The sequence below is a fragment of the Triturus cristatus genome, chromosome 10 (genome assembly GCF_964204655.1).
Source record: "Triturus cristatus chromosome 10, aTriCri1.1, whole genome shotgun sequence".
NCBI lineage: Eukaryota > Metazoa > Chordata > Amphibia > Caudata > Salamandridae > Triturus > Triturus cristatus.
Window position 1 is genome coordinate 847,813,610 of NC_140593.1, and position 24,763 is coordinate 847,838,372.

Below are 24,763 nucleotides of genomic sequence, written 5' to 3' on the forward strand. Positions count from 1 at the left end.
AGGAGCAGATTGTCATTGGTCACCCCTTGCGAATTTTAATTTACATAAGGAAGACAGAGAGGTAGCTGGGAGTAGGCAGTACACACGGACATTGAGCTCTATCTTGTGATTTGCAGCCAATTCTAGATTGAGGCAGGAGGAAAGGAGGTGACTTGCCCAACAATGACCATTCTGGGAATTCAGCCACCCTGGGTCTCCCAGGTGAGTGTTTCAGTCCTGCGAGCCACTCATATAAATCTCGCCTGATCGAGCCTAATTGAGCGCTGAGTGAGCGTGTTTGAATCCAAGAATCAAACGCCTCTTTCTTAGGAGCAAGAATTGGCAGGCCCTCCCTTGCTTCTGGGGTGGAAGTTTATGGGGCAAGGGTCCAGGACTTGCAGAGAAGTACAAGTGCCAGAAAGTGCCTGCAGTTCTCATCAGTGCCTTTTTTCTGCTCACTGGCAGCTAGGATATCGGCTGATCCCTTCCTTGCAAGAGTGAAAAAAACAACATCTTGAGAGAAACATGACTTTGTGTGGCTCACATAGAGAGAGAGCAGCCAAATAGCACTGCTTTGTTTCTGAAAGACGCATCAGAAATTGTTCAAATTGCCGACTCGGGAATCAGGCTCGTTGGTCTAGGGGTATGATTCTCACTTCGGGTGCGAGAGGTCCCGGGTTCAAATCCCGGACGAGCCCAAGCTGTGGAATTATTTTTAGGCTGCTTATTATATAGGACCATTTCTTCTTTTCAATGCTATAAGACGCCGTGTGTGGTGAGAAAGTTCCTTTCCCTGCACGCTGTTTCCCACTTTTGGCGTATAGAATTTCAGTGCCGGACTTCTTTGCAACTGCTTTTCTGGGGTGGACCATCAGTGTAGGAACATTAAATTCAAAGTGTTTTTCTAGTGTGATTTCAGGTATGGTTTTAAAATCGCCTTTTGGAATAAAAGTGGTCCTCGTTCCTTTCTTCCAAAGAAAGAGATCGGGTAAGGAGGGTCCAACGTTGAGCTTCATGGACATTGGCCCTTGGTCTGTGCTTTCCAGCCCACTACATGCCAAGAAGATTGCTACCAGAGTATCTGTTTCTGTGGTGTAGTGGTTATCACGTTTGCTTTACACGCGAAAGGTCCCTGGTTCGAGACCGGGCAGAAACAGCAGCTTATTGTTTGCATTTACTCTCTCAACTTATAGGAAAGCTGAGATAATGGAAGCTGTCTATCCCTCGCCAGCGTGACGTACTGTGCTCCAGGGGCATCAGTGACAGCTCAAAAAGAGAAGTGACGATAGTTTGCGCCATTCGTTTGCACGTCCTTTTGTACTGAAGGGTGGGCCTACTTGATGAAAGCAAGGCATGAGAGCAGAAATTGTTTTATTGTCCTCACCGAGAGCATACACCTAGAGCAAACAAAATGTCTGAAGGATGGAGGCATTTTCATTTCTTGTTCGATGACGGCCATGGAAAAGACAGCAACCATATTGCAGAAGAGAGCAGCATGTGCAGTTGCTTGCTTTGGGTGAAGCATTCACCGACTCGCTGCCAATAACCCCCGGAGCTGGTGCAAAAGGTGACTCTTGCGTGCCTCGGCTCGTTGGTCTAGGGGTATGATTCTCGCTTAGGGTGCGAGAGGTCCCGGGTTCAAATCCCGGACGAGCCCTTTTTTAGAGGTAAACATACGAATCCTACTCAAAACTCACAATGCCTGACTATTTCTCATTACACTCGGCGCATTGTTGCACAAATTATTTTGAACCTCAGAAGAAAAACGGATATCCATGCTTTTTCTGCCTTCATGCTTAGTCTGTGTGTGTCCCAGGTGATGCTTTCCCAAGCTGTACTTGCTGGCATTTAGGCATCAGATATTTGTCTGTCGATGCCTGCATAAGTAAATTTTTAATACGTCTAATTGCAAGCATGTTGGCTGATATCTCTGCAGTTTTCACACTTGCTCCTCGCTTTCTGAGTGGCTGCTGATACAGCAGAATAGAAGTAGAGAGAATCCTTGAGAGGAACCTTGCTCTAACAGTAAAACACAGCAAGTTAGTTTCTGTAGTGTAGTGGTCATCACGTTCGCCTAACACGCGAAAGGTCCCCGGTTCGAGACCGGGTAGAAACACTGTGCATGAGCTGCTTTTATGTGCACCCTCTAAAACCTTATTATCTCAATGCAAGCTTAAGAAGAGGCGGTCCATGAACCCAGCGAGCCGTGGGAAACTTCCTTTACTTTTGCAAGACGAAACAAAGTAATCCGCATCCATCAGTGGTCGCTCTTGTGCCTAGCTTTTTTTTTATCATGCCATGTTGTATTGTGGGGCCTTTACACCTGTGACATTGCTGTGAACGCTGTAAGTGCAAACATTGGCAAGTGCAGACAGAAGAGTCAGACCTGTACATAGCCAGGGCTGTCAGGATGGCCGAGTGGTCTAAGGCGCCAGACTCAAGAGAGCTTGATCTTCAGTGCAACTGAGACTTCTGGTCTCCTCATGGAGGCGTGGGTTCAAATCCCACTTCTGACAGGTCTCTTTTACACCCTTAAATCTTCCTGTTTTTTGCAGTGCATTCCCCACACGCCACAATCTTTGCACGGACCTGTAACATATGACGAGAAATCCACCAACGATCAGGCTGGGCCCTCAATCACAATTCCATGTATTCCTGGAAGGGACACCTCAGGCACAACTTCCGTTAAATTTGCACTCCATCACACTAACTGCCGTGCTGGTTTCTCATTAAGCAGTTGATCCTATCTTTGTTGTGAGGCTCTCCTGCCACCTTTTGGGCGGAGAAGGCACTGTCCCTGCAACAACACAGGCAGACATGTTCAACAGGGCTTCCTGGTTATGTGGGAGGAGCAGATTGTCATTGGTCACCCCTTGCGAATTTTAATTTACATAAGGAAGACAGAGAGGTAGCTGGGAGTAGGCAGTTCACACGGACATTGAACTCTATCTTGTGATTTGCAGCCAATTCTAGATTGAGGCAGGAGGAAAGGAGGTGACTTGCCCAACAATGACCATTCTGGGAATTCAGCCACCCTGGGTCTCCCAGGTGAGTGTTTCAGTCCTGCGAGCCACTCATATAAATCTCGCCTGATCTCGCCTGATCGAGCGCTGAGTGAGCGTGTTTAAATCCAAGAATCAAACGCCTCTTTCTTAGGAGCAAGAATTGGCAGGCCCTCCCTTGCTTCTGGGGTGGAAGTTTATGGGGCAAGGGTCCAGGACTTGCAGAGAAGTACAAGTGCCAGAAAGTGCCTGCAGTTCTCATCAGTGCCTTTTTTCTGCTCACTGGCAGCTAGGATATCGGCTGATCCCTTCCTTGCAAGAGTGAAAAAAACAACATCTTGAGAGAAACATGACTTTGTGTGGCTCACATAGAGAGAGAGCAGCCAAATAGCACTGCTTTGTTTCTGAAAGACGCATCAGAAATTGTTCAAATTGCCGACTCGGGAATCAGGCTCGTTGGTCTAGGGGTATGATTCTCGCTTCGGGTGCGAGAGGTCCCGGGTTCAAATCCCGGACGAGCCCAAGCTGTGGAATTATTTTTAGGCTGCTTATTATATAGGACCATTTCTTCTTTTCAATGCTATAAGACGCCGTGTGTGGTGAGAAAGTTCCTTTCCCTGCACGCTGTTTCCCACTTTTGGCGTATAGAATTTCAGTGCCGGACTTCTTTGCAACTGCTTTTCTGGGGTGGACCATCAGTGTAGGAACATTAAATTCAAAGTGTTTTTCTAGTGTGATTTCAGGTATGGTTTTAAAATCGCCTTTTGGAATAAAAGTGGTCCTCGTTCCTTTCTTCCAAAGAAAGAGATCGGGTAAGGAGGGTCCAACGTTGAGCTTCATGGACATTGGCCCTTGGTCTGTGCTTTCCAGCCCACTACATGCCAAGAAGATTGCTGCCAGAGTATCTGTTTCTGTGGTGTAGTGGTTATCATGTTCGCTTTACACGCGAAAGGTCCCTGGTTCGAGACCGGGCAGAAACAGCAGCTTATTGTTTGCATTTACTCTCTCAACTTATAGGAAAGCTGAGATAATGGAAGCTGTCTATCCCTCGCCAGCGTGACGTACTGTGCTCCAGGGGCATCAGTGACAGCTCAAAAATAGAAGTGACGATAGTTTGCGCCATTCGTTTGCACGTCCTTTTGTACTGAAGGGTGGGCCTACTTGATGAAAGCAAGGCATGAGAGCAGAAATTGTTTTATTGTCCTCACCGAGAGCATACACCTAGAGCAAACAAAATGTCTGAAGGATGGAGGCATTTTCATTTCTTGTTCGATGACGGCCATGGAAAAGACAGCAACCATATTGCAGAAGAGAGCAGCATGTGCAGTTGCTTGCTTTGGGTGAAGCATTCACCGACTCGCTGCCAATATCCCCCGGAGCTGGTGCGAAAGGTGACTCTTGTGTGCCTCGGCTCGTTGGTCTAGGGGTATGATTCTCGCTTAGGGTGCGAGAGGTCCCGGGTTCAAATCCCGGACGAGCCCTTTTTTAGAGGTAAACATACGAATCCTACTCAAAACTCACAATGCCTGACTATTTCTCATTACACTCGGCGCATTGTTGCACAAATTATTTTGAACCTCAGAAGAAAAACGGATATCCATGCTTTTTCTGCCTTCATGCTTAGTCTGTGTGTGTCCCAGGTGATGCTTTCCCAAGCTGTTCTTGCTGGCATTTAGGCATCAGATATTTGTCTGTCGATGCCTGCATAAGTAAATTTTTAATACGTCTAATTGCAAGCATGTTGGCTGATATCTCTGCAGTTTTCACACTTGCTCCTCGCTTTCTGAGTGGCTGCTGATACAGCAGAATAGAAGTAGAGAGAATCCTTGAGAGGAACCTTGCTCTAACAGTAAAACACAGCAAGTTAGTTTCTGTAGTGTAGTGGTCATCACGTTCGCCTAACATGCGAAAGGTCCCTGGTTTGAGACCGGGCAGAAACACTGTGCATGAGCTGCTTTTATGTGCACCCTCTAAAACCTTATTATCTCAATGCAAGCTTAAGAAGAGGCGGTCCATGAACCCAGCGAGCCGTGGGAAACTTCCTTTACTTTTGCAAGACGAAACAAAGTAATCCGCATCCATCAGTGGTCGCTCTTGTGCCTAGCTTTTTTTTTATCATGCCATGTTGTATTGTGGGGCTTTTACACCTGTGACATTGCTGTGAACGCTGTAAGTGCAAACATTGGCAAGTGCAGACAGAAGAGTCAGACCTGTACATAGCCAGGGCTGTCAGGATGGCCGAGTGGTCTAAGGCGCCAGACTCAAGAGAGCTTGATCTTCAGTGCAACTGAGACTTCTGGTCTCCTCATGGAGGCGTGGGTTCAAATCCCACTTCTGACAGATCTCTTTTACACCCTTAAATCTTCCTGTTTTTTGCAGTGCATTCCCCACACGCCACAATCTTTGCACGGACCTGTAACATATGACGAGAAATCCACCAACGATCAGGCTGGGCCCTCAATCACAATTCCATGTATTCCTGGAAGGGACACCTCAGGCACAACTTCCGTTAAATTTGCACTCCATCACACTAACTGCCGTGCTGGTTTCTCATTAAGCAGTTGATCCTATCTTTGTTGTGAGGCTCTCCTGCCACCTTTTGGGCGGAGAAGGCACTGTCCCTGCAACAACACAGGCAGACATGTTCAACAGGGCTTCCTGGTTATGTGGGAGGAGCAGATTGTCATTGGTCACCCCTTGCGAATTTTAATTTACATAAGGAAGACAGAGAGGTAGCTGGGAGTAGGCAGTTCACACGGACATTGAACTCTATCTTGTGATTTGCAGCCAATTCTAGATTGAGGCAGGAGGAAAGGAGGTGACTTGCCCAACAATGACCATTCTGGGAATTCAGCCACCCTGGGTCTCCCAGGTGAGTGTTTCAGTCCTGTGAGCCACTCATATAAATCTCGCCTGATCGAGCCTGATCGAGCGCTGAGTGAGCGTGTTTGAATCCAAGAATCAAACGCCTCTTTCTTAGGAGCAAGAATTGGCAGGCCCTCCCTTGCTTCTGGGGTGGAAGTTTATGGGGCAAGGGTCCAGGACTTGCAGAGAAGTACAAGTGCCAGAAAGTGCCTGCAGTTCTCATCAGTGCCTTTTTTCTGCTCACTGGCAGCTAGGATATCGGCTGATCCCTTCCTTGCAAGAGTGAAAAAAACAACATCTTGAGAGAAACATGACTTTGTGTGGCTCACATAGAGAGAGAGCAGCCAAATAGCACTGCTTTGTTTCTGAAAGACGCATCAGAAATTGTTCAAATTGCCGACTCGGGAATCAGGCTCGTTGGTCTAGGGGTATGATTCTCGCTTCGGGTGCGAGAGGTCCCGGGTTCAAATCCCGGACGAGCCCAAGCTGTGGAATTATTTTTAGGCTGCTTATTATATAGGACCATTTCTTCTTTTCAATGCTATAAGACGCCGTGTGTGGTGAGAAAGTTCCTTTCCCTGCACGCTGTTTCCCACTTTTGGCGTATAGAATTTCAGTGCCGGACTTCTTTGCAACTGCTTTTCTGGGGTGGACCATCAGTGTAGGAACATTAAATTCAAAGTGTTTTTCTAGTGTGATTTCAGGTATGGTTTTAAAATCGCCTTTTGGAATAAAAGTGGTCCTCGTTCCTTTCTTCCAAAGAAAGAGATCGGGTAAGGAGGGTCCAACGTTGAGCTTCATGGACATTGGCCCTTGGTCTGTGCTTTCCAGCCCACTACATGCCAAGAAGATTGCTACCAGAGTATCTGTTTCTGTGGTGTAGTGGTTATCACGTTTGCTTTACACGCGAAAGGTCCCTGGTTCGAGACCGGGCAGAAACAGCAGCTTATTGTTTGCATTTACTCTCTCAACTTATAGGAAAGCTGAGATAATGGAAGCTGTCTATCCCTCGCCAGCGTGACGTACTGTGCTCCAGGGGCATCAGTGACAGCTCAAAAAGAGAAGTGACGATAGTTTGCGCCATTCGTTTGCACGTCCTTTTGTACTGAAGGGTGGGCCTACTTGATGAAAGCAAGGCATGAGAGCAGAAATTGTTTTATTGTCCTCACCGAGAGCATACACCTAGAGCAAACAAAATGTCTGAAGGATGGAGGCATTTTCATTTCTTGTTCGATGACGGCCATGGAAAAGACAGTAACCATATTGCAGAAGAGAGCAGCATGTGCAGTTGCTTGCTTTGGGTGAAGCATTCACCGACTCGCTGCCAATAACCCCCGGAGCTGGTGCAAAAGGTGACTCTTGCGTGCCTCGGCTCGTTGGTCTAGGGGTATGATTCTCGCTTAGGGTGCGAGAGGTCCCGGGTTCAAATCCCGGACGAGCCCTTTTTTAGAGGTAAACATACGAATCCTACTCAAAACTCACAATGCCTGACTATTTCTCATTACACTCGGCGCATTGTTGCACAAATTATTTTGAACCTCAGAAGAAAAACGGATATCCATGCTTTTTCTGCCTTCATGCTTAGTCTGTGTGTGTCCCAGGTGATGCTTTCCCAAGCTGTTCTTGCTGGCATTTAGGCATCAGATATTTGTCTGTCGATGCCTGCATAAGTAAATTTTTAATACGTCTAATTGCAAGCATGTTGGCTGATATCTCTGCAGTTTTCACACTTGCTCCTCGCTTTCTGAGTGGCTGCTGATACAGCAGAATAGAAGTAGAGAGAATCCTTGAGAGGAACCTTGCTCTAACAGTAAAACACAGCAAGTTAGTTTCTGTAGTGTAGTGGTCATCACGTTCGCCTAACATGCGAAAGGTCCCTGGTTTGAGACCGGGCAGAAACACTGTGCATGAGCTGCTTTTATGTGCACCCTCTAAAACCTTATTATCTCAATGCAAGCTTAAGAAGAGGCGGTCCATGAACCCAGCGAGCCGTGGGAAACTTCCTTTACTTTTGCAAGACGAAACAAAGTAATCCGCATCCATCAGTGGTCGCTCTTGTGCCTAGCTTTTTTTTTATCATGCCATGTTGTATTGTGGGGCTTTTACACCTGTGACATTGCTGTGAACGCTGTAAGTGCAAACATTGGCAAGTGCAGACAGAAGAGTCAGACCTGTACATAGCCAGGGCTGTCAGGATGGCCGAGTGGTCTAAGGCGCCAGACTCAAGAGAGCTTGATCTTCAGTGCAACTGAGACTTCTGGTCTCCTCATGGAGGCGTGGGTTCAAATCCCACTTCTGACAGATCTCTTTTACACCCTTAAATCTTCCTGTTTTTTGCAGTGCATTCCCCACACGCCACAATCTTTGCACGGACCTGTAACATATGACGAGAAATCCACCAACGATCAGGCTGGGCCCTCAATCACAATTCCATGTATTCCTGGAAGGGACACCTCAGGCACAACTTCCGTTAAATTTGCACTCCATCACACTAACTGCCGTGCTGGTTTCTCATTAAGCAGTTGATCCTATCTTTGTTGTGAGGCTCTCCTGCCACCTTTTGGGCGGAGAAGGCACTGTCCCTGCAACAACACAGGCAGACATGTTCAACAGGGCTTCCTGGTTATGTGGGAGGAGCAGATTGTCATTGGTCACCCCTTGCGAATTTTAATTTACATAAGGAAGACAGAGAGGTAGCTGGGAGTAGGCAGTTCACACGGACATTGAACTCTATCTTGTGATTTGCAGCCAATTCTAGATTGAGGCAGGAGGAAAGGAGGTGACTTGCCCAACAATGACCATTCTGGGAATTCAGCCACCCTGGGTCTCCCAGGTGAGTGTTTCAGTCCTGTGAGCCACTCATATAAATCTCGCCTGATCGAGCCTGATCGAGCGCTGAGTGAGCGTGTTTGAATCCAAGAATCAAACGCCTCTTTCTTAGGAGCAAGAATTGGCAGGCCCTCCCTTGCTTCTGGGGTGGAAGTTTATGGGGCAAGGGTCCAGGACTTGCAGAGAAGTACAAGTGCCAGAAAGTGCCTGCAGTTCTCATCAGTGCCTTTTTTCTGCTCACTGGCAGCTAGGATATCGGCTGATCCCTTCCTTGCAAGAGTGAAAAAAACAACATCTTGAGAGAAACATGACTTTGTGTGGCTCACATAGAGAGAGAGCAGCCAAATAGCACTGCTTTGTTTCTGAAAGACGCATCAGAAATTGTTCAAATTGCCGACTCGGGAATCAGGCTCGTTGGTCTAGGGGTATGATTCTCGCTTCGGGTGCGAGAGGTCCCGGCTTCAAATCCCGGACGAGCCCAAGCTGTGGAATTATTTTTAGGCTGCTTATTATATAGGACCATTTCTTCTTTTCAATGCTATAAGACGCCGTGTGTGGTGAGAAAGTTCCTTTCCCTGCACGCTGTTTCCCACTTTTGGCGTATAGAATTTCAGTGCCGGACTTCTTTGCAACTGCTTTTCTGGGGTGGACCATCAGTGTAGGAACATTAAATTCAAAGTGTTTTTCTAGTGTGATTTCAGGTATGGTTTTAAAATCGCCTTTTGGAATAAAAGTGGTCCTCGTTCCTTTCTTCCAAAGAAAGAGATCGGGTAAGGAGGGTCCAACGTTGAGCTTCATGGACATTGGCCCTTGGTCTGTGCTTTCCAGCCCACTACATGCCAAGAAGATTGCTACCAGAGTATCTGTTTCTGTGGTGTAGTGGTTATCACGTTTGCTTTACACGCGAAAGGTCCCTGGTTCGAGACCGGGCAGAAACAGCAGCTTATTGTTTGCATTTACTCTCTCAACTTATAGGAAAGCTGAGATAATGGAAGCTGTCTATCCCTCGCCAGCGTGACGTACTGTGCTCCAGGGGCATCAGTGACAGCTCAAAAAGAGAAGTGACGATAGTTTGCGCCATTCGTTTGCACGTCCTTTTGTACTGAAGGGTGGGCCTACTTGATGAAAGCAAGGCATGAGAGCAGAAATTGTTTTATTGTCCTCACCGAGAGCATACACCTAGAGCAAACAAAATGTCTGAAGGATGGAGGCATTTTCATTTCTTGTTCGATGACGGCCATGGAAAAGACAGCAACCATATTGCAGAAGAGAGCAGCATGTGCAGTTGCTTGCTTTGGGTGAAGCATTCACCGACTCGCTGCCAATAACCCCCGGAGCTGGTGCAAAAGGTGACTCTTGCGTGCCTCGGCTCATTGGTCTAGGGGTATGATTCTCGCTTAGGGTGCGAGAGGTCCCGGGTTCAAATCCCGGACGAGCCCTTTTTTAGAGGTAAACATACGAATCCTACTCAAAACTCACAATGCCTGACTATTTCTCATTACACTCGGCGCATTGTTGCACAAATTATTTTGAACCTCAGAAGAAAAACGGATATCCATGCTTTTTCTGCCTTCATGCTTAGTCTGTGTGTGTCCCAGGTGATGCTTTCCCAAGCTGTACTTGCTGGCATTTAGGCATCAGATATTTGTCTGTCGATGCCTGCATAAGTACATTTTTAATACGTCTAATTGCAAGCATGTTGGCTGATATCTCTGCAGTTTTCACACTTGCTCCTCGCTTTCTGAGTGGCTGCTGATACAGCAGAATAGAAGTAGAGAGAATCCTTGAGAGGAACCTTGCTCTAACAGTAAAACACAGCAAGTTAGTTTCTGTAGTGTAGTGGTCATCACGTTTGCCTAACACGCGAAAGGTCCCCGGTTCGAGACCGGGCAGAAACACTGTGCATGAGCTGCTTTTATGTGCACCCTCTAAAACCTTATTATCTCAATGCAAGCTTAAGAAGAGGCGGTCCATGAACCCAGCGAGCCGTGGGAAACTTCCTTTACTTTTGCAAGACGAAACAAAGTAATCCGCATCCATCAGTGGTCGCTCTTGTGCCTAGCTTTTTTTTTATCATGCCATGTTGTATTGTGGGGCCTTTACACCTGTGACATTGCTGTGAACGCTGTAAGTGCAAACATTGGCAAGTGCAGACAGAAGAGTCAGACCTGTACATAGCCAGGGCTGTCAGGATGGCCGAGTGGTCTAAGGCGCCAGACTCAAGAGAGCTTGATCTTCAGTGCAACTGAGACTTCTGGTCTCCTCATGGAGGCGTGGGTTCAAATCCCACTTCTGACAGGTCTCTTTTACACCCTTAAATCTTCCTGTTTTTTGCAGTGCATTCCCCACACGCCACAATCTTTGCACGGACCTGTAACATATGACGAGAAATCCACCAACGATCAGGCTGGGCCCTCAATCACAATTCCATGTATTCCTGGAAGGGACACCTCAGGCACAACTTCCGTTAAATTTGCACTCCATCACACTAACTGCCGTGCTGGTTTCTCATTAAGCAGTTGATCCTATCTTTGTTGTGAGGCTCTCCTGCCACCTTTTGGGCGGAGAAGGCACTGTCCCTGCAACAACACAGGCAGACATGTTCAACAGGGCTTCCTGGTTATGTGGGAGGAGCAGATTGTCATTGGTCACCCCTTGCGAATTTTAATTTACATAAGGAAGACAGAGAGGTAGCTGGGAGTAGGCAGTTCACACGGACATTGAACTCTATCTTGTGATTTGCAGCCAATTCTAGATTGAGGCAGGAGGAAAGGAGGTGACTTGCCCAACAATGACCATTCTGGGAATTCAGCCACACTGGGTCTCCCAGGTGAGTGTTTCAGTCCTGCGAGCCACTCATATAAATCTCGCCTGATCTCGCCTGATCGAGCGCTGAGTGAGCGTGTTTAAATCCAAGAATCAAACGTCTCTTTCTTAGGAGCAAGAATTGGCAGGCCCTCCCTTGCTTCTGGGGTGGAAGTTTATGGGGCAAGGGTCCAGGACTTGCAGAGAAGTACAAGTGCCAGAAAGTGCCTGCAGTTCTCATCAGTGCCTTTTTTCTGCTCACTGGCAGCTAGGATATCGGCTGATCCCTTCCTTGCAAGAGTGAAAAAAACAACATCTTGAGAGAAACATGACTTTGTGTGGCTCACATAGAGAGAGAGCAGCCAAATAGCACTGCTTTGTTTCTGAAAGACGCATCAGAAATTGTTCAAATTGCCGACTCGGGAATCAGGCTCGTTGGTCTAGGGGTATGATTCTCGCTTCGGGTGCGAGAGGTCCCGGGTTCAAATCCCGGACGAGCCCAAGCTGTGGAATTATTTTTAGGCTGCTTATTATATAGGACCATTTCTTCTTTTCAATGCTATAAGACGCCGTGTGTGGTGAGAAAGTTCCTTTCCCTGCACGCTGTTTCCCACTTTTGGCGTATAGAATTTCAGTGCCGGACTTCTTTGCAACTGCTTTTCTGGGGTGGACCATCAGTGTAGGAACATTAAATTCAAAGTGTTTTTCTAGTGTGATTTCAGGTATGGTTTTAAAATCGCCTTTTGGAATAAAAGTGGTCCTCGTTCCTTTCTTCCAAAGAAAGAGATCGGGTAAGGAGGGTCCAACGTTGAGCTTCATGGACATTGGCCCTTGGTCTGTGCTTTCCAGCCCACTACATGCCAAGAAGATTGCTGCCAGAGTATCTGTTTCTGTGGTGTAGTGGTTATCATGTTCGCTTTACACGCGAAAGGTCCCTGGTTCGAGACCGGGCAGAAACAGCAGCTTATTGTTTGCATTTACTCTCTCAACTTATAGGAAAGCTGAGATAATGGAAGCTGTCTATCCCTCGCCAGCGTGACGTACTGTGCTCCAGGGGCATCAGTGACAGCTCAAAAAGAGAAGTGACGATAGTTTGCGCCATTCGTTTGCACGTCCTTTTGTACTGAAGGGTGGGCCTACTTGATGAAAGCAAGGCATGAGAGCAGAAATTGTTTTATTGTCCTCACCGAGAGCATACACCTAGAGCAAACAAAATGTCTGAAGGATGGAGGCATTTTCATTTCTTGCTCGATGACGGCCATGGAAAAGACAGCAACCATATTGCAGAAGAGAGCAGCATGTGCAGTTGCTTGCTTTGGGTGAAGCATTCACCGACTCGCTGCCAATATCCCCCGGAGCTGGTGCGAAAGGTGACTCTTGTGTGCCTCGGCTCGTTGGTCTAGGGGTATGATTCTCGCTTAGGGTGCGAGAGGTCCCGGGTTCAAATCCCGGACGAGCCCTTTTTTAGAGGTAAACATACGAATCCTACTCAAAACTCACAATGCCTGACTATTTCTCATTACACTCGGCGCATTGTTGCACAAATTATTTTGAACCTCAGAAGAAAAACGGATATCCATGCTTTTTCTGCCTTCATGCTTAGTCTGTGTGTGTCCCAGGTGATGCTTTCCCAAGCTGTTCTTGCTGGCATTTAGGCATCAGATATTTGTCTGTCGATGCCTGCATAAGTAAATTTTTAATACGTCTAATTGCAAGCATGTTGGCTGATATCTCTGCAGTTTTCACACTTGCTCCTCGCTTTCTGAGTGGCTGCTGATACAGCAGAATAGAAGTAGAGAGAATCCTTGAGAGGAACCTTGCTCTAACAGTAAAACACAGCAAGGTAGTTTCTGTAGTGTAGTGGTCATCACGTTCGCCTAACATGCGAAAGGTCCCTGGTTTGAGACCGGGCAGAAACACTGTGCATGAGCTGCTTTTATGTGCACCCTCTAAAACCTTATTATCTCAATGCAAGCTTAAGAAGAGGCGGTCCATGAACCCAGCGAGCCGTGGGAAACTTCCTTTACTTTTGCAAGACGAAACAAAGTAATCCGCATCCATCAGTGGTCGCTCTTGTGCCTAGCTTTTTTTTTATCATGCCATGTTGTATTGTGGGGCCTTTACACCTGTGACATTGCTGTGAACGCTGTAAGTGCAAACATTCGCAAGTGCAGACAGAAGAGTCAGACCTGTACATAGCCAGGGCTGTCAGGATGGCCGAGTGGTCTAAGGCGCCAGACTCAAGAGAGCTTGATCTTCAGTGCAACTGAGACATCTGGTCTCCTCATGGAGGCGTGGGTTCAAATCCCACTTCTGACAGATCTCTTTTACACCCTTAAATCTTCCTGTTTTTTGCAGTGCATTCCCCACACGCCACAATCTTTGCACGGACCTGTAACATATGACGAGAAATCCACCAACGATCAGGCTGGGCCCTCAATCACAATTCCATGTATTCCTGGAAGGGACACCTCAGGCACAACTTCCGTTAAATTTGCACTCCATCACACTAACTGCCGTGCTGGTTTCTCATTAAGCAGTTGATCCTATCTTTGTTGTGAGGCTCTCCTGCCACCTTTTGGGCGGAGAAGGCACTGTCCCTGCAACAACACAGGCAGACATGTTCAACAGGGCTTCCTGGTTATGTGGGAGGAGCAGATTGTCATTGGTCACCCCTTGCGAATTTTAATTTACATAAGGAAGACAGAGAGGTAGCTGGGAGTAGGCAGTTCACACGGACATTGAACTCTATCTTGTGATTTGCAGCCAATTCTAGATTGAGGCAGGAGGAAAGGAGGTGACTTGCCCAACAATGACCATTCTGGGAATTCAGCCACCCTGGGTCTCCCAGGTGAGTGTTTCAGTCCTGTGAGCCACTCATATAAATCTCGCCTGATCGAGCCTGATCGAGCGCTGAGTGAGCGTGTTTGAATCCAAGAATCAAACGCCTCTTTCTTAGGAGCAAGAATTGGCAGGCCCTCCCTTGCTTCTGGGGTGGAAGTTTATGGGGCAAGGGTCCAGGACTTGCAGAGAAGTACAAGTGCCAGAAAGTGCCTGCAGTTCTCATCAGTGCCTTTTTTCTGCTCACTGGCAGCTAGGATATCGGCTGATCCCTTCCTTGCAAGAGTGAAAAAAACAACATCTTGAGAGAAACATGACTTTGTGTGGCTCACATAGAGAGAGAGCAGCCAAATAGCACTGCTTTGTTTCTGAAAGACGCATCAGAAATTGTTCAAATTGCCGACTCGGGAATCAGGCTCGTTGGTCTAGGGGTATGATTCTCGCTTCGGGTGCGAGAGGTCCCGGGTTCAAATCCCGGACGAGCCCAAGCTGTGGAATTATTTTTAGGCTGCTTATTATATAGGACCATTTCTTCTTTTCAATGCTATAAGACGCCGTGTGTGGTGAGAAAGTTCCTTTCCCTGCACGCTGTTTCCCACTTTTGGCGTATAGAATTTCAGTGCCGGACTTCTTTGCAACTGCTTTTCTGGGGTGGACCATCAGTGTAGGAACATTAAATTCAAAGTGTTTTTCTAGTGTGATTTCAGGTATGGTTTTAAAATCGCCTTTTGGAATAAAAGTGGTCCTCGTTCCTTTCTTCCAAAGAAAGAGATCGGGTAAGGAGGGTCCAACGTTGAGCTTCATGGACATTGGCCCTTGGTCTGTGCTTTCCAGCCCACTACATGCCAAGAAGATTGCTACCAGAGTATCTGTTTCTGTGGTGTAGTGGTTATCACGTTTGCTTTACACGCGAAAGGTCCCTGGTTCGAGACCGGGCAGAAACAGCAGCTTATTGTTTGCATTTACTCTCTCAACTTATAGGAAAGCTGAGATAATGGAAGCTGTCTATCCCTCGCCAGCGTGACGTACTGTGCTCCAGGGGCATCAGTGACAGCTCAAAAAGAGAAGTGACGATAGTTTGCGCCATTCGTTTGCACGTCCTTTTGTACTGAAGGGTGGGCCTACTTGATGAAAGCAAGGCATGAGAGCAGAAATTGTTTTATTGTCCTCACCGAGAGCATACACCTAGAGCAAACAAAATGTCTGAAGGATGGAGGCATTTTCATTTCTTGTTCGATGACGGCCATGGAAAAGACAGCAACCATATTGCAGAAGAGAGCAGCATGTGCAGTTGCTTGCTTTGGGTGAAGCATTCACCGACTCGCTGCCAATAACCCCCGGAGCTGGTGCAAAAGGTGACTCTTGCGTGCCTCGGCTCGTTGGTCTAGGGGTATGATTCTCGCTTAGGGTGCGAGAGGTCCCGGGTTCAAATCCCGGACGAGCCCTTTTTTAGAGGTAAACATACGAATCCTACTCAAAACTCACAATGCCTGACTATTTCTCATTACACTCGGCGCATTGTTGCACAAATTATTTTGAACCTCAGAAGAAAAACGGATATCCATGCTTTTTCTGCCTTCATGCTTAGTCTGTGTGTGTCCCAGGTGATGCTTTCCCAAGCTGTACTTGCTGGCATTTAGGCATCAGATATTTGTCTGTCGATGCCTGCATAAGTAAATTTTTAATACGTCTAATTGCAAGCATGTTGGCTGATATCTCTGCAGTTTTCACACTTGCTCCTCGCTTTCTGAGTGGCTGCTGATACAGCAGAATAGAAGTAGAGAGAATCCTTGAGAGGAACCTTGCTCTAACAGTAAAACACAGCAAGTTAGTTTCTGTAGTGTAGTGGTCATCACGTTCGCCTAACACGCGAAAGGTCCCCGGTTCGAGACCGGGCAGAAACACTGTGCATGAGCTGCTTTTATGTGCACCCTCTAAAACCTTATTATCTCAATGCAAGCTTAAGAAGAGGCGGTCCATGAACCCAGCGAGCCGTGGGAAACTTCCTTTACTTTTGCAAGACGAAACAAAGTAATCCGCATCCATCAGTGGTCGCTCTTGTGCCTAGCTTTTTTTTTATCATGCCATGTTGTATTGTGGGGCCTTTACACCTGTGACATTGCTGTGAACGCTGTAAGTGCAAACATTGGCAAGTGCAGACAGAAGAGTCAGACCTGTACATAGCCAGGGCTGTCAGGATGGCCGAGTGGTCTAAGGCGCCAGACTCAAGAGAGCTTGATCTTCAGTGCAACTGAGACTTCTGGTCTCCTCATGGAGGCGTGGGTTCAAATCCCACTTCTGACAGGTCTCTTTTACACCCTTAAATCTTCCTGTTTTTTGCAGTGCATTCCCCACACGCCACAATCTTTGCACGGACCTGTAACATATGACGAGAAATCCACCAACGATCAGGCTGGGCCCTCAATCACAATTCCATGTATTCCTGGAAGGGACACCTCAGGCACAACTTCCGTTAAATTTGCACTCCATCACACTAACTGCCGTGCTGGTTTCTCATTAAGCAGTTGATCCTATCTTTGTTGTGAGGCTCTCCTGCCACCTTTTGGGCGGAGAAGGCACTGTCCCTGCAACAACACAGGCAGACATGTTCAACAGGGCTTCCTGGTTATGTGGGAGGAGCAGATTGTCATTGGTCACCCCTTGCGAATTTTAATTTACATAAGGAAGACAGAGAGGTAGCTGGGAGTAGGCAGTTCACACGGACATTGAACTCTATCTTGTGATTTGCAGCCAATTCTAGATTGAGGCAGGAGGAAAGGAGGTGACTTGCCCAACAATGACCATTCTGGGAATTCAGCCACCCTGGGTCTCCCAGGTGAGTGTTTCAGTCCTGCGAGCCACTCATATAAATCTCGCCTGATCTCGCCTGATCGAGCGCTGAGTGAGCGTGTTTAAATCCAAGAATCAAACGCCTCTTTCTTAGGAGCAAGAATTGGCAGGCCCTCCCTTGCTTCTGGGGTGGAAGTTTATGGGGCAAGGGTCCAGGACTTGCAGAGAAGTACAAGTGCCAGAAAGTGCCTGCAGTTCTCATCAGTGCCTTTTTTCTGCTCACTGGCAGCTAGGATATCGGCTGATCCCTTCCTTGCAAGAGTGAAAAAAACAACATCTTGAGAGAAACATGACTTTGTGTGGCTCACATAGAGAGAGAGCAGCCAAATAGCACTGCTTTGTTTCTGAAAGACGCATCAGAAATTGTTCAAATTGCCGACTCGGGAATCAGGCTCGTTGGTCTAGGGGTATGATTCTCGCTTCGGGTGCGAGAGGTCCCGGGTTCAAATCCCGGACGAGCCCAAGCTGTGGAATTATTTTTAGGCTGCTTATTATATAGGACCATTTCTTCTTTTCAATGCTATAAGACGCCGTGTGTGGTGAGAAAGTTCCTTTCCCTGCACGCTGTTTCCCACTTTTGGCGTATAGAATTTCAGTGCCGGACTTCTTTGCAACTGCTTTTCTGGGGTGGACCATCAGTGTAGGAACATTAAATTCAAAGTGTTTTTCTAGTGTGATTTCAGGTATGGTTTTAAAATCGCCTTTTGGAATAAAAGTGGTCCTCGTTCCTTTCTTCCAAAGAAAGAGATCGGGTAAGGAGGGTCCAACGTTGAGCTTCATGGACATTGGCCCTTGGTCTGTGCTTTCCAGCCCACTACATGCCAAGAAGATTGCTACCAGAGTATCTGTTTCTGTGGTGTAGTGGTTATCACGTTTGCTTTACACGCGAAAGGTCCCTGGTTCGAGACCGGGCAGAAACAGCAGCTTATTGTTTGCATTTACTCTCTCAACTTATAGGAAAGCTGAGATAATGGAAGCTGTCTATCCCTCGCCAGCGTGACGTACTGTGCTCCAGGGGCATCAGTGACAGCTCAAAAAGAGAAGTGACGATAGTTTGCGCCATTCGTTTGCACGTCCTTTTGTACTGAAGGGTGGGCCTACTTGATGAAAGCAAGGCATGAGAGCAGAAATTGTTTTATTGTCCTCACCGAGAGCATACACCTAGAGCAAACAAAATGTCTGAAGGATGGAGGCATTTTCATTTCTTGTTCGATGACGGCCATGGAAAAGACAGCAACCATATTGCAGAAGAGAGCAGCATGTGCAGTTGCTTGCTTTGGGTGAAGCATTCACCGACTCGCTGCCAATAACCCCCGGAGCTGGTGCAAAAGGTGACTCTTGCGTGCCTCGGCTCGTTGGTCTAGGGGTATGATTCTCGCTTAGGGTGCGAGAGGTCCCGGGTTCAAATCCCGGACGAGCCCTTTTTTAGAGGTAAACATACGAATCCTACTCAAAACTCACAATGCCTGACTATTTCTCATTACACTCGGCGCATTGTTGCACAAATTATTTTGAACCTCAGAAGAAAAACGGATATCCATGCTTTTTCTGCCTTCATGCTTAGTCTGTGTGTGTCCCAGGTGATGCTTTCCCAAGCTGTACTTGCTGGCATTTAGGCATCAGATATTTGTCTGTCGATGCCTGCATAAGTAAATTTTTAATACGTCTAATTGCAAGCATGTTGGCTGATATCTCTGCAGTTTTCACACTTGCTCCTCGCTTTCTGAGTGGCTGCTGATACAGCAGAATAGAAGTAGAGAGAATCCTTGAGAGGAACCTTGCTCTAACAGTAAAACACAGCAAGTTAGTTTCTGTAGTGTAGTGGTCATCACGTTCGCCTAACACGCGAAAGGTCCCCGGTTCGAGACCGGGCAGAAACACTGTGCATGAGCTGCTTTTATGTGCACCCTCTAAAACCTTATTATCTCAATGCAAGCTTAAGAAGAGGCGGTCCATGAACCCAGCGAGCCGTGGGAAACTTCCTTTACTTTTGCAAGACGAAACAAAGTAATCCGCATCCATCAGTGGTCGCTCTTGTGCCTAGCTTTTTTTTTATCATGCCATGTTGTATTGTGGGGCCTTTACACCTGTGACATTGCTGTGAACGCTGTAAGTGCAAACATTGGCAAGTGCAGACAGAAGAGTCAGACCTGTACATAGCCAGGGCTGTCAGGATGGCCGAGTGGTCTAAGGCGCCAGACTCAAGAGAGCTTGATCTTCAGTGCAACTGAGACTTCTGGTCTCCTCATGGAGGCGTGGGTTCAAATCCCACTTCTGACAGGTCTCTTTTACACCCTTAAATCTTCCTGTTTTTTGCAGTGCATTCCCCACACGCCACAATCTTTGCACGGACCTGTAACATATGACGAGAAATCCACCAACGATCAGGCTGGGCCCTCAATCACAATTCCATGTATTCCTGGAAGGGACACCTCAGGCACAACTTCCGTTAAATTTGCACTCCATCACACTAACTGCCGTGCTGGTTTCTCATTAAGCAGTTGATCCTATCTTTGTTGTGAGGCTCTCCTGCCACCTTTTGGGCGGAGAAGGCACTGTCCCTGCAACAACACAGGCAGACATGTTCAACAGGGCTTCCTGGTTATGTGGGAGGAGCAGATTGTCATTGGTCACCCCTTGCGAATTTTAATTTACATAAGGAAGACAGAGAGGTAGCTGGGAGTAGGCAGTTCACACGGACATTGAACTCTATCTTGTGATTTGCAGCCAATTCTAGATTGAGGCAGGAGGAAAGGAGGTGACTTGCCCAACAATGACCATTCTGGGAATTCAGCCACCCTGGGTCTCCCAGGTGAGTGTTTCAGTCCTGCGAGCCACTCATATAAATCTCGCCTGATCGAGCCTGATTGAGCGCTGAGTGAGCGTGTTTGAATCCAAGAATCAAACGCCTCTTTCTTAGGAGCAAGAATTGGCAGGCCCTCCCTTGCTTCTGGGGTGGAAGTTTATGGGGCAAGGGTCCAGGACTTGCAGAGAAGTACAAGTGCCAGAAAGTGCCTGCAGTTCTCATCAGTGCCTTTTTTCTGCTCACTGGCAGCTAGGATATCGGCTGATCCCTTCCTTGCAAGAGTGAAAAAAACAACATCTTGAGAGAAACATGACTTTGTGTGGCTCACATAGAGAGAGAGCAGCCAAATAGCACTGCTTTGTTTCTGAAAGACGCATCAGAAATTGTTCAAATTGCCGACTCGGGAATCAGGCTCGTTGGTCTAGGGGTATGATTCTCACTTCGGGTGCGAGAGGTCCCGGGTTCAAATCCCGGACGAGCCCAAGCTGTGGAATTATTTTTAGGCTGCTTATTATATAGGACCATTTCTTCTTTTCAATGCTATAAGACGCCGTGTGTGGTGAGAAAGTTCCTTTCCCTGCACGCTGTTTCCCACTTTTGGCGTATAGAATTTCAGTGCCGGACTTCTTTGCAACTGCTTTTCTGGGGTGGACCATCAGTGTAGGAACATTAAATTCAAAGTGTTTTTCTAGTGTGATTTCAGGTATGGTTTTAAAATCGCCTTTTGGAATAAAAGTGGTCCTCGTTCCTTTCTTCCAAAGAAAGAGATCGGGTAAGGAGGGTCCAACGTTGAGCTTCATGGACATTGGCCCTTGGTCTGTGCTTTCCAGCCCACTACATGCCAAGAAGATTGCTACCAGAGTATCTGTTTCTGTGGTGTAGTGGTTATCACGTTCGCTTTACACGCGAAAGGTCCCTGGTTCGAGACCGGGCAGAAACAGCAGCTTATTGTTTGCATTTACTCTCTCAACTTATAGGAAAGCTGAGATAATGGAAGCTGTCTATCCCTCGCCAGCGTGACGTACTGTGCTCCAGGGGCATCAGTGACAGCTCAAAAAGAGAAGTGACGATAGTTTGCGCCATTCGTTTGCACGTCCTTTTGTACTGAAGGGTGGGCCTACTTGATGAAAGCAAGGCATGAGAGCAGAAATTGTTTTATTGTCCTCACCGAGAGCATACACCTAGAGCAAACAAAATGTCTGAAGGATGGAGGCATTTTCATTTCTTGTTCGATGACGGCCATGGAAAAGACAGCAACCATATTGCAGAAGAGAGCAGCATGTGCAGTTGCTTGCTTTGGGTGAAGCATTCACCGACTCGCTGCCAATAACCCCCGGAGCTGGTGCGAAAGGTGACTCTTGTGTGCCTCGGCTCGTTGGTCTAGGGGTATGATTCTCGCTTAGGGTGCGAGAGGTCCTGGGTTCAAATCCCGGACGAGCCCTTTTTTAGAGGTAAACATACGAATCCTACTCAAAACTCACAATGCCTGACTATTTCTCATTACACTCGGCGCATTGTTGCACAAATTATTTTGAACCTCAGAAGAAAAACGGATATCCATGCTTTTTCTGCCTTCATGCTTAGTCTGTGTGTGTCCCAGGTGATGCTTTCCCAAGCTGTACTTGCTGGCATTTAGGCATCAGATATTTGTCTGTCGATGCCTGCATAAGTAAATTTTTAATACGTCTAATTGCAAGCATGTTGGCTGATATCTCTGCAGTTTTCACACTTGCTCCTCGCTTTCTGAGTGGCTGCTGATACAGCAGAATAGAAGTAGAGAGAATCCTTGAGAGGAACCTTGCTCTAACAGTAAAACACAGCAAGTTAGTTTCTGTAGTGTAGTGGTCATCACGTTCGCCTAACACGCGAAAGGTCCCCGGTTCGAGACCGGGCAGAAACACTGTGCATGAGCTGCTTTTATGTGCACCCTCTAAAACCTTATTATCTCAATGCAAGCTTAAGAAGAGGCGGTCCATGAACCCAGCGAGCCGTGGGAAACTTCCTTTACTTTTGCAAGACGAAACAAAGTAATCCGCATCCATCAGTGGTCGCTCTTGTGCCTAGCTTTTTTTTTATCATGCCATGTTGTATTGTGGGGCCTTTACACCTGTGACATTGCTGTGAACGCTGTAAGTGCAAACATTGGCAAGTGCAGACAGAAGAGTCAGACCTGTACATAGCCAGGGCTGTCAGGATGGCCGAGTGGTCTAAGGCGCCAGACTCAAGAGAGCTTGATCTTCAGTGCAACTGAGACTTCTGGTCTCCTCATGGAGGCGTGGGTTCAAATCCCACTTCTGACAGGTCTCTTTTACACCCTTAAATCTTCCTGTTTTTTGCAGTGCATTCCCCACACGCCACAATCTTTGCACGGACCTGTAACATATGACGAGAAATCCACCAACGATCAGGCTGGGCCCTCAATCACAATTCCATGTATTCCTGGAAGGGACACCTCAGGCACAACTTCCGTTAAATTTGCACTCCATCACACTAACTGCCGTGCTGGTTTCTCACTAAGCAGTTGATCCTATCTTTGTTGTGAGGCTCTCCTGCCACCTTTTGGGCGGAGAAGGCACTGTCCCTGCAACAACAGAGGCAGACATGTTCAACAGGGCTTCCTGGTTATGTGGGAGGAGCAGATTGTCATTGGTCACCCCTTGCGAATTTTAATTTACATAAGGAAGACAGAGAGGTAGCTGGGAGTAGGCAGTACACATGGACATTGAACTCTATCTTGTGATTTGCAGCCAATTCTAGATTGAGGCAGGAGGAAAGGAGGTGACTTGCCCAACAATGACCATTCTGGGAATTCAGCCACCCTGGGTCTCCCAGGTGAGTGTTTCAGTCCTGCGAGCCACTCATATAAATCTCGCCTGATCTCGCCTGATCGAGCGCTGAGTGAGCGTGTTTAAATCCAAGAATCAAACGCCTCTTTCTTAGGAGCAAGAATTGGCAGGCCCTCCCTTGCTTCTGGGGTGGAAGTTTATGGGGCAAGGGTCCAGGACTTGCAGAGAAGTACAAGTGCCAGAAAGTGCCTGCAGTTCTCATCAGTGCCTTTTTTCTGCTCACTGGCAGCTAGGATATCGGCTGATCCCTTCCTTGCAAGAGTGAAAAAAACAACATCTTGAGAGAAACATGACTTTGTGTGGCTCACATAGAGAGAGAGCAGCCAAATAGCACTGCTTTGTTTCTGAAAGACGCATCAGAAATTGTTCAAATTGCCGACTCGGGAATCAGGCTCGTTGGTCTAGGGGTATGATTCTCGCTTCGGGTGCGAGAGGTCCCGGGTTCAAATCCCGGACGAGCCCAAGCTGTGGAATTATTTTTAGGCTGCTTATTATATAGGACCATTTCTTCTTTTCAATGCTATAAGACGCCGTGTGTGGTGAGAAAGTTCCTTTCCCTGCACGCTGTTTCCCACTTTTGGCGTATAGAATTTCAGTGCCGGACTTCTTTGCAACTGCTTTTCTGGGGTGGACCATCAGTGTAGGAACATTAAATTCAAAGTGTTTTTCTAGTGTGATTTCAGGTATGGTTTTAAAATCGCCTTTTGGAATAAAAGTGGTCCTCGTTCCTTTCTTCCAAAGAAAGAGATCGGGTAAGGAGGGTCCAACGTTGAGCTTCATGGACATTGGCCCTTGGTCTGTGCTTTCCAGCCCACTACATGCCAAGAAGATTGCTGCCAGAGTATCTGTTTCTGTGGTGTAGTGGTTATCATGTTCGCTTTACACGCGAAAGGTCCCTGGTTCGAGACCGGGCAGAAACAGCAGCTTATTGTTTGCATTTACTCTCTCAACTTATAGGAAAGCTGAGATAATGGAAGCTGTCTATCCCTCGCCAGCGTGACGTACTGTGCTCCAGGGGCATCAGTGACAGCTCAAAAAGAGAAGTGACGATAGTTTGCGCCATTCGTTTGCACGTCCTTTTGTACTGAAGGGTGGGCCTACTTGATGAAAGCAAGGCATGAGAGCAGAAATTGTTTTATTGTCCTCACCGAGAGCATACACCTAGAGCAAACAAAATGTCTGAAGGATGGAGGCATTTTCATTTCTTGTTCGATGACGGCCATGGAAAAGACAGCAACCATATTGCAGAAGAGAGCAGCATGTGCAGTTGCTTGCTTTGGGTGAAGCATTCACCGACTCGCTGCCAATATCCCCCGGAGCTGGTGCGAAAGGTGACTCTTGTGTGCCTCAGCTCGTTGGTCTAGGGGTATGATTCTCGCTTAGGGTGCGAGAGGTCCTGGGTTCAAATCCCGGACGAGCCCTTTTTTAGAGGTAAACATACGAATCCTACTCAAAACTCACAATGCCTGACTATTTCTCATTACACTCGGCGCATTGTTGCACAAATTATTTTGAACCTCAGAAGAAAAACGGATATCCATGCTTTTTCTGCCTTCATGCTTAGTCTGTGTGTGTCCCAGGTGATGCTTTCCCAAGCTGTTCTTGCTGGCATTTAGGCATCAGATATTTGTCTGTCGATGCCTGCATAAGTAAATTTTTAATACGTCTAATTGCAAGCATGTTGGCTGATATCTCTGCAGTTTTCACACTTGCTCCTCGCTTTCTGAGTGGCTGCTGATACAGCAGAATAGAAGTAGAGAGAATCCTTGAGAGGAACCTTGCTCTAACAGTAAAACACAGCAAGTTAGTTTCTGTAGTGTAGTGGTCATCACGTTCGCCTAACATGCGAAAGGTCCCTGGTTTGAGACCGGGCAGAAACACTGTGCATGAGCTGCTTTTATGTGCACCCTCTAAAACCTTATTATCTCAATGCAAGCTTA

General features: G+C 47.2%; 41 non-coding genes across 41 annotated transcripts; all 41 read left to right on the forward strand.

The window, feature by feature from the left end:
• The first annotated feature begins 605 nt into the window (after nucleotides 1-605).
• Nucleotides 606-677, forward strand: TRNAP-CGG (transfer RNA proline (anticodon CGG)). The gene has a single exon. It is a non-coding gene; the product is annotated as a tRNA-Pro (tRNA).
• A 385-nt stretch (nucleotides 678-1,062) lies between these two features.
• On the forward strand, nucleotides 1,063-1,135 carry TRNAV-UAC (transfer RNA valine (anticodon UAC)). Its single transcript has one exon. It is a non-coding gene; the product is annotated as a tRNA-Val (tRNA).
• A 429-nt stretch (nucleotides 1,136-1,564) lies between these two features.
• TRNAP-AGG (transfer RNA proline (anticodon AGG)) lies at nucleotides 1,565-1,636 on the forward strand. Its single transcript has one exon. It is a non-coding gene; the product is annotated as a tRNA-Pro (tRNA).
• A 386-nt stretch (nucleotides 1,637-2,022) lies between these two features.
• On the forward strand, nucleotides 2,023-2,095 carry TRNAV-AAC (transfer RNA valine (anticodon AAC)). The gene has a single exon. It is a non-coding gene; the product is annotated as a tRNA-Val (tRNA).
• Nucleotides 2,096-2,383: 288 nt separating this feature from the next.
• On the forward strand, nucleotides 2,384-2,495 carry TRNAL-CAA (transfer RNA leucine (anticodon CAA)). Its single transcript has 2 exons — nucleotides 2,384-2,421; nucleotides 2,450-2,495. It is a non-coding gene; the product is annotated as a tRNA-Leu (tRNA).
• Nucleotides 2,496-3,431: 936 nt separating this feature from the next.
• On the forward strand, nucleotides 3,432-3,503 carry TRNAP-CGG (transfer RNA proline (anticodon CGG)). The gene has a single exon. It is a non-coding gene; the product is annotated as a tRNA-Pro (tRNA).
• A 385-nt stretch (nucleotides 3,504-3,888) lies between these two features.
• On the forward strand, nucleotides 3,889-3,961 carry TRNAV-UAC (transfer RNA valine (anticodon UAC)). Its single transcript has one exon. It is a non-coding gene; the product is annotated as a tRNA-Val (tRNA).
• A 429-nt stretch (nucleotides 3,962-4,390) lies between these two features.
• On the forward strand, nucleotides 4,391-4,462 carry TRNAP-AGG (transfer RNA proline (anticodon AGG)). The gene has a single exon. It is a non-coding gene; the product is annotated as a tRNA-Pro (tRNA).
• Nucleotides 4,463-4,848: 386 nt separating this feature from the next.
• On the forward strand, nucleotides 4,849-4,921 carry TRNAV-AAC (transfer RNA valine (anticodon AAC)). The gene has a single exon. It is a non-coding gene; the product is annotated as a tRNA-Val (tRNA).
• Nucleotides 4,922-5,209: 288 nt separating this feature from the next.
• Nucleotides 5,210-5,321, forward strand: TRNAL-CAA (transfer RNA leucine (anticodon CAA)). Its single transcript has 2 exons — nucleotides 5,210-5,247; nucleotides 5,276-5,321. It is a non-coding gene; the product is annotated as a tRNA-Leu (tRNA).
• Nucleotides 5,322-6,257: 936 nt separating this feature from the next.
• On the forward strand, nucleotides 6,258-6,329 carry TRNAP-CGG (transfer RNA proline (anticodon CGG)). The gene has a single exon. It is a non-coding gene; the product is annotated as a tRNA-Pro (tRNA).
• Nucleotides 6,330-6,714: 385 nt separating this feature from the next.
• TRNAV-UAC (transfer RNA valine (anticodon UAC)) lies at nucleotides 6,715-6,787 on the forward strand. The gene has a single exon. It is a non-coding gene; the product is annotated as a tRNA-Val (tRNA).
• A 429-nt stretch (nucleotides 6,788-7,216) lies between these two features.
• TRNAP-AGG (transfer RNA proline (anticodon AGG)) lies at nucleotides 7,217-7,288 on the forward strand. Its single transcript has one exon. It is a non-coding gene; the product is annotated as a tRNA-Pro (tRNA).
• Nucleotides 7,289-7,674: 386 nt separating this feature from the next.
• Nucleotides 7,675-7,747, forward strand: TRNAV-AAC (transfer RNA valine (anticodon AAC)). The gene has a single exon. It is a non-coding gene; the product is annotated as a tRNA-Val (tRNA).
• Nucleotides 7,748-8,035: 288 nt separating this feature from the next.
• TRNAL-CAA (transfer RNA leucine (anticodon CAA)) lies at nucleotides 8,036-8,147 on the forward strand. The gene is made up of 2 exons: nucleotides 8,036-8,073; nucleotides 8,102-8,147. It is a non-coding gene; the product is annotated as a tRNA-Leu (tRNA).
• Nucleotides 8,148-9,540: 1,393 nt separating this feature from the next.
• TRNAV-UAC (transfer RNA valine (anticodon UAC)) lies at nucleotides 9,541-9,613 on the forward strand. The gene has a single exon. It is a non-coding gene; the product is annotated as a tRNA-Val (tRNA).
• An 887-nt stretch (nucleotides 9,614-10,500) lies between these two features.
• TRNAV-AAC (transfer RNA valine (anticodon AAC)) lies at nucleotides 10,501-10,573 on the forward strand. The gene has a single exon. It is a non-coding gene; the product is annotated as a tRNA-Val (tRNA).
• A 288-nt stretch (nucleotides 10,574-10,861) lies between these two features.
• Nucleotides 10,862-10,973, forward strand: TRNAL-CAA (transfer RNA leucine (anticodon CAA)). The gene is made up of 2 exons: nucleotides 10,862-10,899; nucleotides 10,928-10,973. It is a non-coding gene; the product is annotated as a tRNA-Leu (tRNA).
• A 936-nt stretch (nucleotides 10,974-11,909) lies between these two features.
• TRNAP-CGG (transfer RNA proline (anticodon CGG)) lies at nucleotides 11,910-11,981 on the forward strand. Its single transcript has one exon. It is a non-coding gene; the product is annotated as a tRNA-Pro (tRNA).
• Nucleotides 11,982-12,366: 385 nt separating this feature from the next.
• TRNAV-UAC (transfer RNA valine (anticodon UAC)) lies at nucleotides 12,367-12,439 on the forward strand. The gene has a single exon. It is a non-coding gene; the product is annotated as a tRNA-Val (tRNA).
• A 429-nt stretch (nucleotides 12,440-12,868) lies between these two features.
• Nucleotides 12,869-12,940, forward strand: TRNAP-AGG (transfer RNA proline (anticodon AGG)). The gene has a single exon. It is a non-coding gene; the product is annotated as a tRNA-Pro (tRNA).
• A 386-nt stretch (nucleotides 12,941-13,326) lies between these two features.
• Nucleotides 13,327-13,399, forward strand: TRNAV-AAC (transfer RNA valine (anticodon AAC)). The gene has a single exon. It is a non-coding gene; the product is annotated as a tRNA-Val (tRNA).
• A 288-nt stretch (nucleotides 13,400-13,687) lies between these two features.
• Nucleotides 13,688-13,799, forward strand: TRNAL-CAA (transfer RNA leucine (anticodon CAA)). The gene is made up of 2 exons: nucleotides 13,688-13,725; nucleotides 13,754-13,799. It is a non-coding gene; the product is annotated as a tRNA-Leu (tRNA).
• Nucleotides 13,800-14,735: 936 nt separating this feature from the next.
• Nucleotides 14,736-14,807, forward strand: TRNAP-CGG (transfer RNA proline (anticodon CGG)). The gene has a single exon. It is a non-coding gene; the product is annotated as a tRNA-Pro (tRNA).
• Nucleotides 14,808-15,192: 385 nt separating this feature from the next.
• On the forward strand, nucleotides 15,193-15,265 carry TRNAV-UAC (transfer RNA valine (anticodon UAC)). Its single transcript has one exon. It is a non-coding gene; the product is annotated as a tRNA-Val (tRNA).
• A 429-nt stretch (nucleotides 15,266-15,694) lies between these two features.
• Nucleotides 15,695-15,766, forward strand: TRNAP-AGG (transfer RNA proline (anticodon AGG)). The gene has a single exon. It is a non-coding gene; the product is annotated as a tRNA-Pro (tRNA).
• A 386-nt stretch (nucleotides 15,767-16,152) lies between these two features.
• On the forward strand, nucleotides 16,153-16,225 carry TRNAV-AAC (transfer RNA valine (anticodon AAC)). The gene has a single exon. It is a non-coding gene; the product is annotated as a tRNA-Val (tRNA).
• A 288-nt stretch (nucleotides 16,226-16,513) lies between these two features.
• TRNAL-CAA (transfer RNA leucine (anticodon CAA)) lies at nucleotides 16,514-16,625 on the forward strand. The gene is made up of 2 exons: nucleotides 16,514-16,551; nucleotides 16,580-16,625. It is a non-coding gene; the product is annotated as a tRNA-Leu (tRNA).
• A 936-nt stretch (nucleotides 16,626-17,561) lies between these two features.
• On the forward strand, nucleotides 17,562-17,633 carry TRNAP-CGG (transfer RNA proline (anticodon CGG)). The gene has a single exon. It is a non-coding gene; the product is annotated as a tRNA-Pro (tRNA).
• A 385-nt stretch (nucleotides 17,634-18,018) lies between these two features.
• Nucleotides 18,019-18,091, forward strand: TRNAV-UAC (transfer RNA valine (anticodon UAC)). The gene has a single exon. It is a non-coding gene; the product is annotated as a tRNA-Val (tRNA).
• A 429-nt stretch (nucleotides 18,092-18,520) lies between these two features.
• Nucleotides 18,521-18,592, forward strand: TRNAP-AGG (transfer RNA proline (anticodon AGG)). Its single transcript has one exon. It is a non-coding gene; the product is annotated as a tRNA-Pro (tRNA).
• A 386-nt stretch (nucleotides 18,593-18,978) lies between these two features.
• TRNAV-AAC (transfer RNA valine (anticodon AAC)) lies at nucleotides 18,979-19,051 on the forward strand. The gene has a single exon. It is a non-coding gene; the product is annotated as a tRNA-Val (tRNA).
• Nucleotides 19,052-19,339: 288 nt separating this feature from the next.
• On the forward strand, nucleotides 19,340-19,451 carry TRNAL-CAA (transfer RNA leucine (anticodon CAA)). Its single transcript has 2 exons — nucleotides 19,340-19,377; nucleotides 19,406-19,451. It is a non-coding gene; the product is annotated as a tRNA-Leu (tRNA).
• A 936-nt stretch (nucleotides 19,452-20,387) lies between these two features.
• TRNAP-CGG (transfer RNA proline (anticodon CGG)) lies at nucleotides 20,388-20,459 on the forward strand. Its single transcript has one exon. It is a non-coding gene; the product is annotated as a tRNA-Pro (tRNA).
• Nucleotides 20,460-20,844: 385 nt separating this feature from the next.
• TRNAV-UAC (transfer RNA valine (anticodon UAC)) lies at nucleotides 20,845-20,917 on the forward strand. Its single transcript has one exon. It is a non-coding gene; the product is annotated as a tRNA-Val (tRNA).
• A 429-nt stretch (nucleotides 20,918-21,346) lies between these two features.
• TRNAP-AGG (transfer RNA proline (anticodon AGG)) lies at nucleotides 21,347-21,418 on the forward strand. The gene has a single exon. It is a non-coding gene; the product is annotated as a tRNA-Pro (tRNA).
• A 386-nt stretch (nucleotides 21,419-21,804) lies between these two features.
• Nucleotides 21,805-21,877, forward strand: TRNAV-AAC (transfer RNA valine (anticodon AAC)). The gene has a single exon. It is a non-coding gene; the product is annotated as a tRNA-Val (tRNA).
• A 288-nt stretch (nucleotides 21,878-22,165) lies between these two features.
• TRNAL-CAA (transfer RNA leucine (anticodon CAA)) lies at nucleotides 22,166-22,277 on the forward strand. Its single transcript has 2 exons — nucleotides 22,166-22,203; nucleotides 22,232-22,277. It is a non-coding gene; the product is annotated as a tRNA-Leu (tRNA).
• A 936-nt stretch (nucleotides 22,278-23,213) lies between these two features.
• Nucleotides 23,214-23,285, forward strand: TRNAP-CGG (transfer RNA proline (anticodon CGG)). The gene has a single exon. It is a non-coding gene; the product is annotated as a tRNA-Pro (tRNA).
• A 385-nt stretch (nucleotides 23,286-23,670) lies between these two features.
• On the forward strand, nucleotides 23,671-23,743 carry TRNAV-UAC (transfer RNA valine (anticodon UAC)). The gene has a single exon. It is a non-coding gene; the product is annotated as a tRNA-Val (tRNA).
• Nucleotides 23,744-24,630: 887 nt separating this feature from the next.
• Nucleotides 24,631-24,703, forward strand: TRNAV-AAC (transfer RNA valine (anticodon AAC)). The gene has a single exon. It is a non-coding gene; the product is annotated as a tRNA-Val (tRNA).
• The last annotated feature ends 60 nt before the right edge of the window (nucleotides 24,704-24,763 follow it).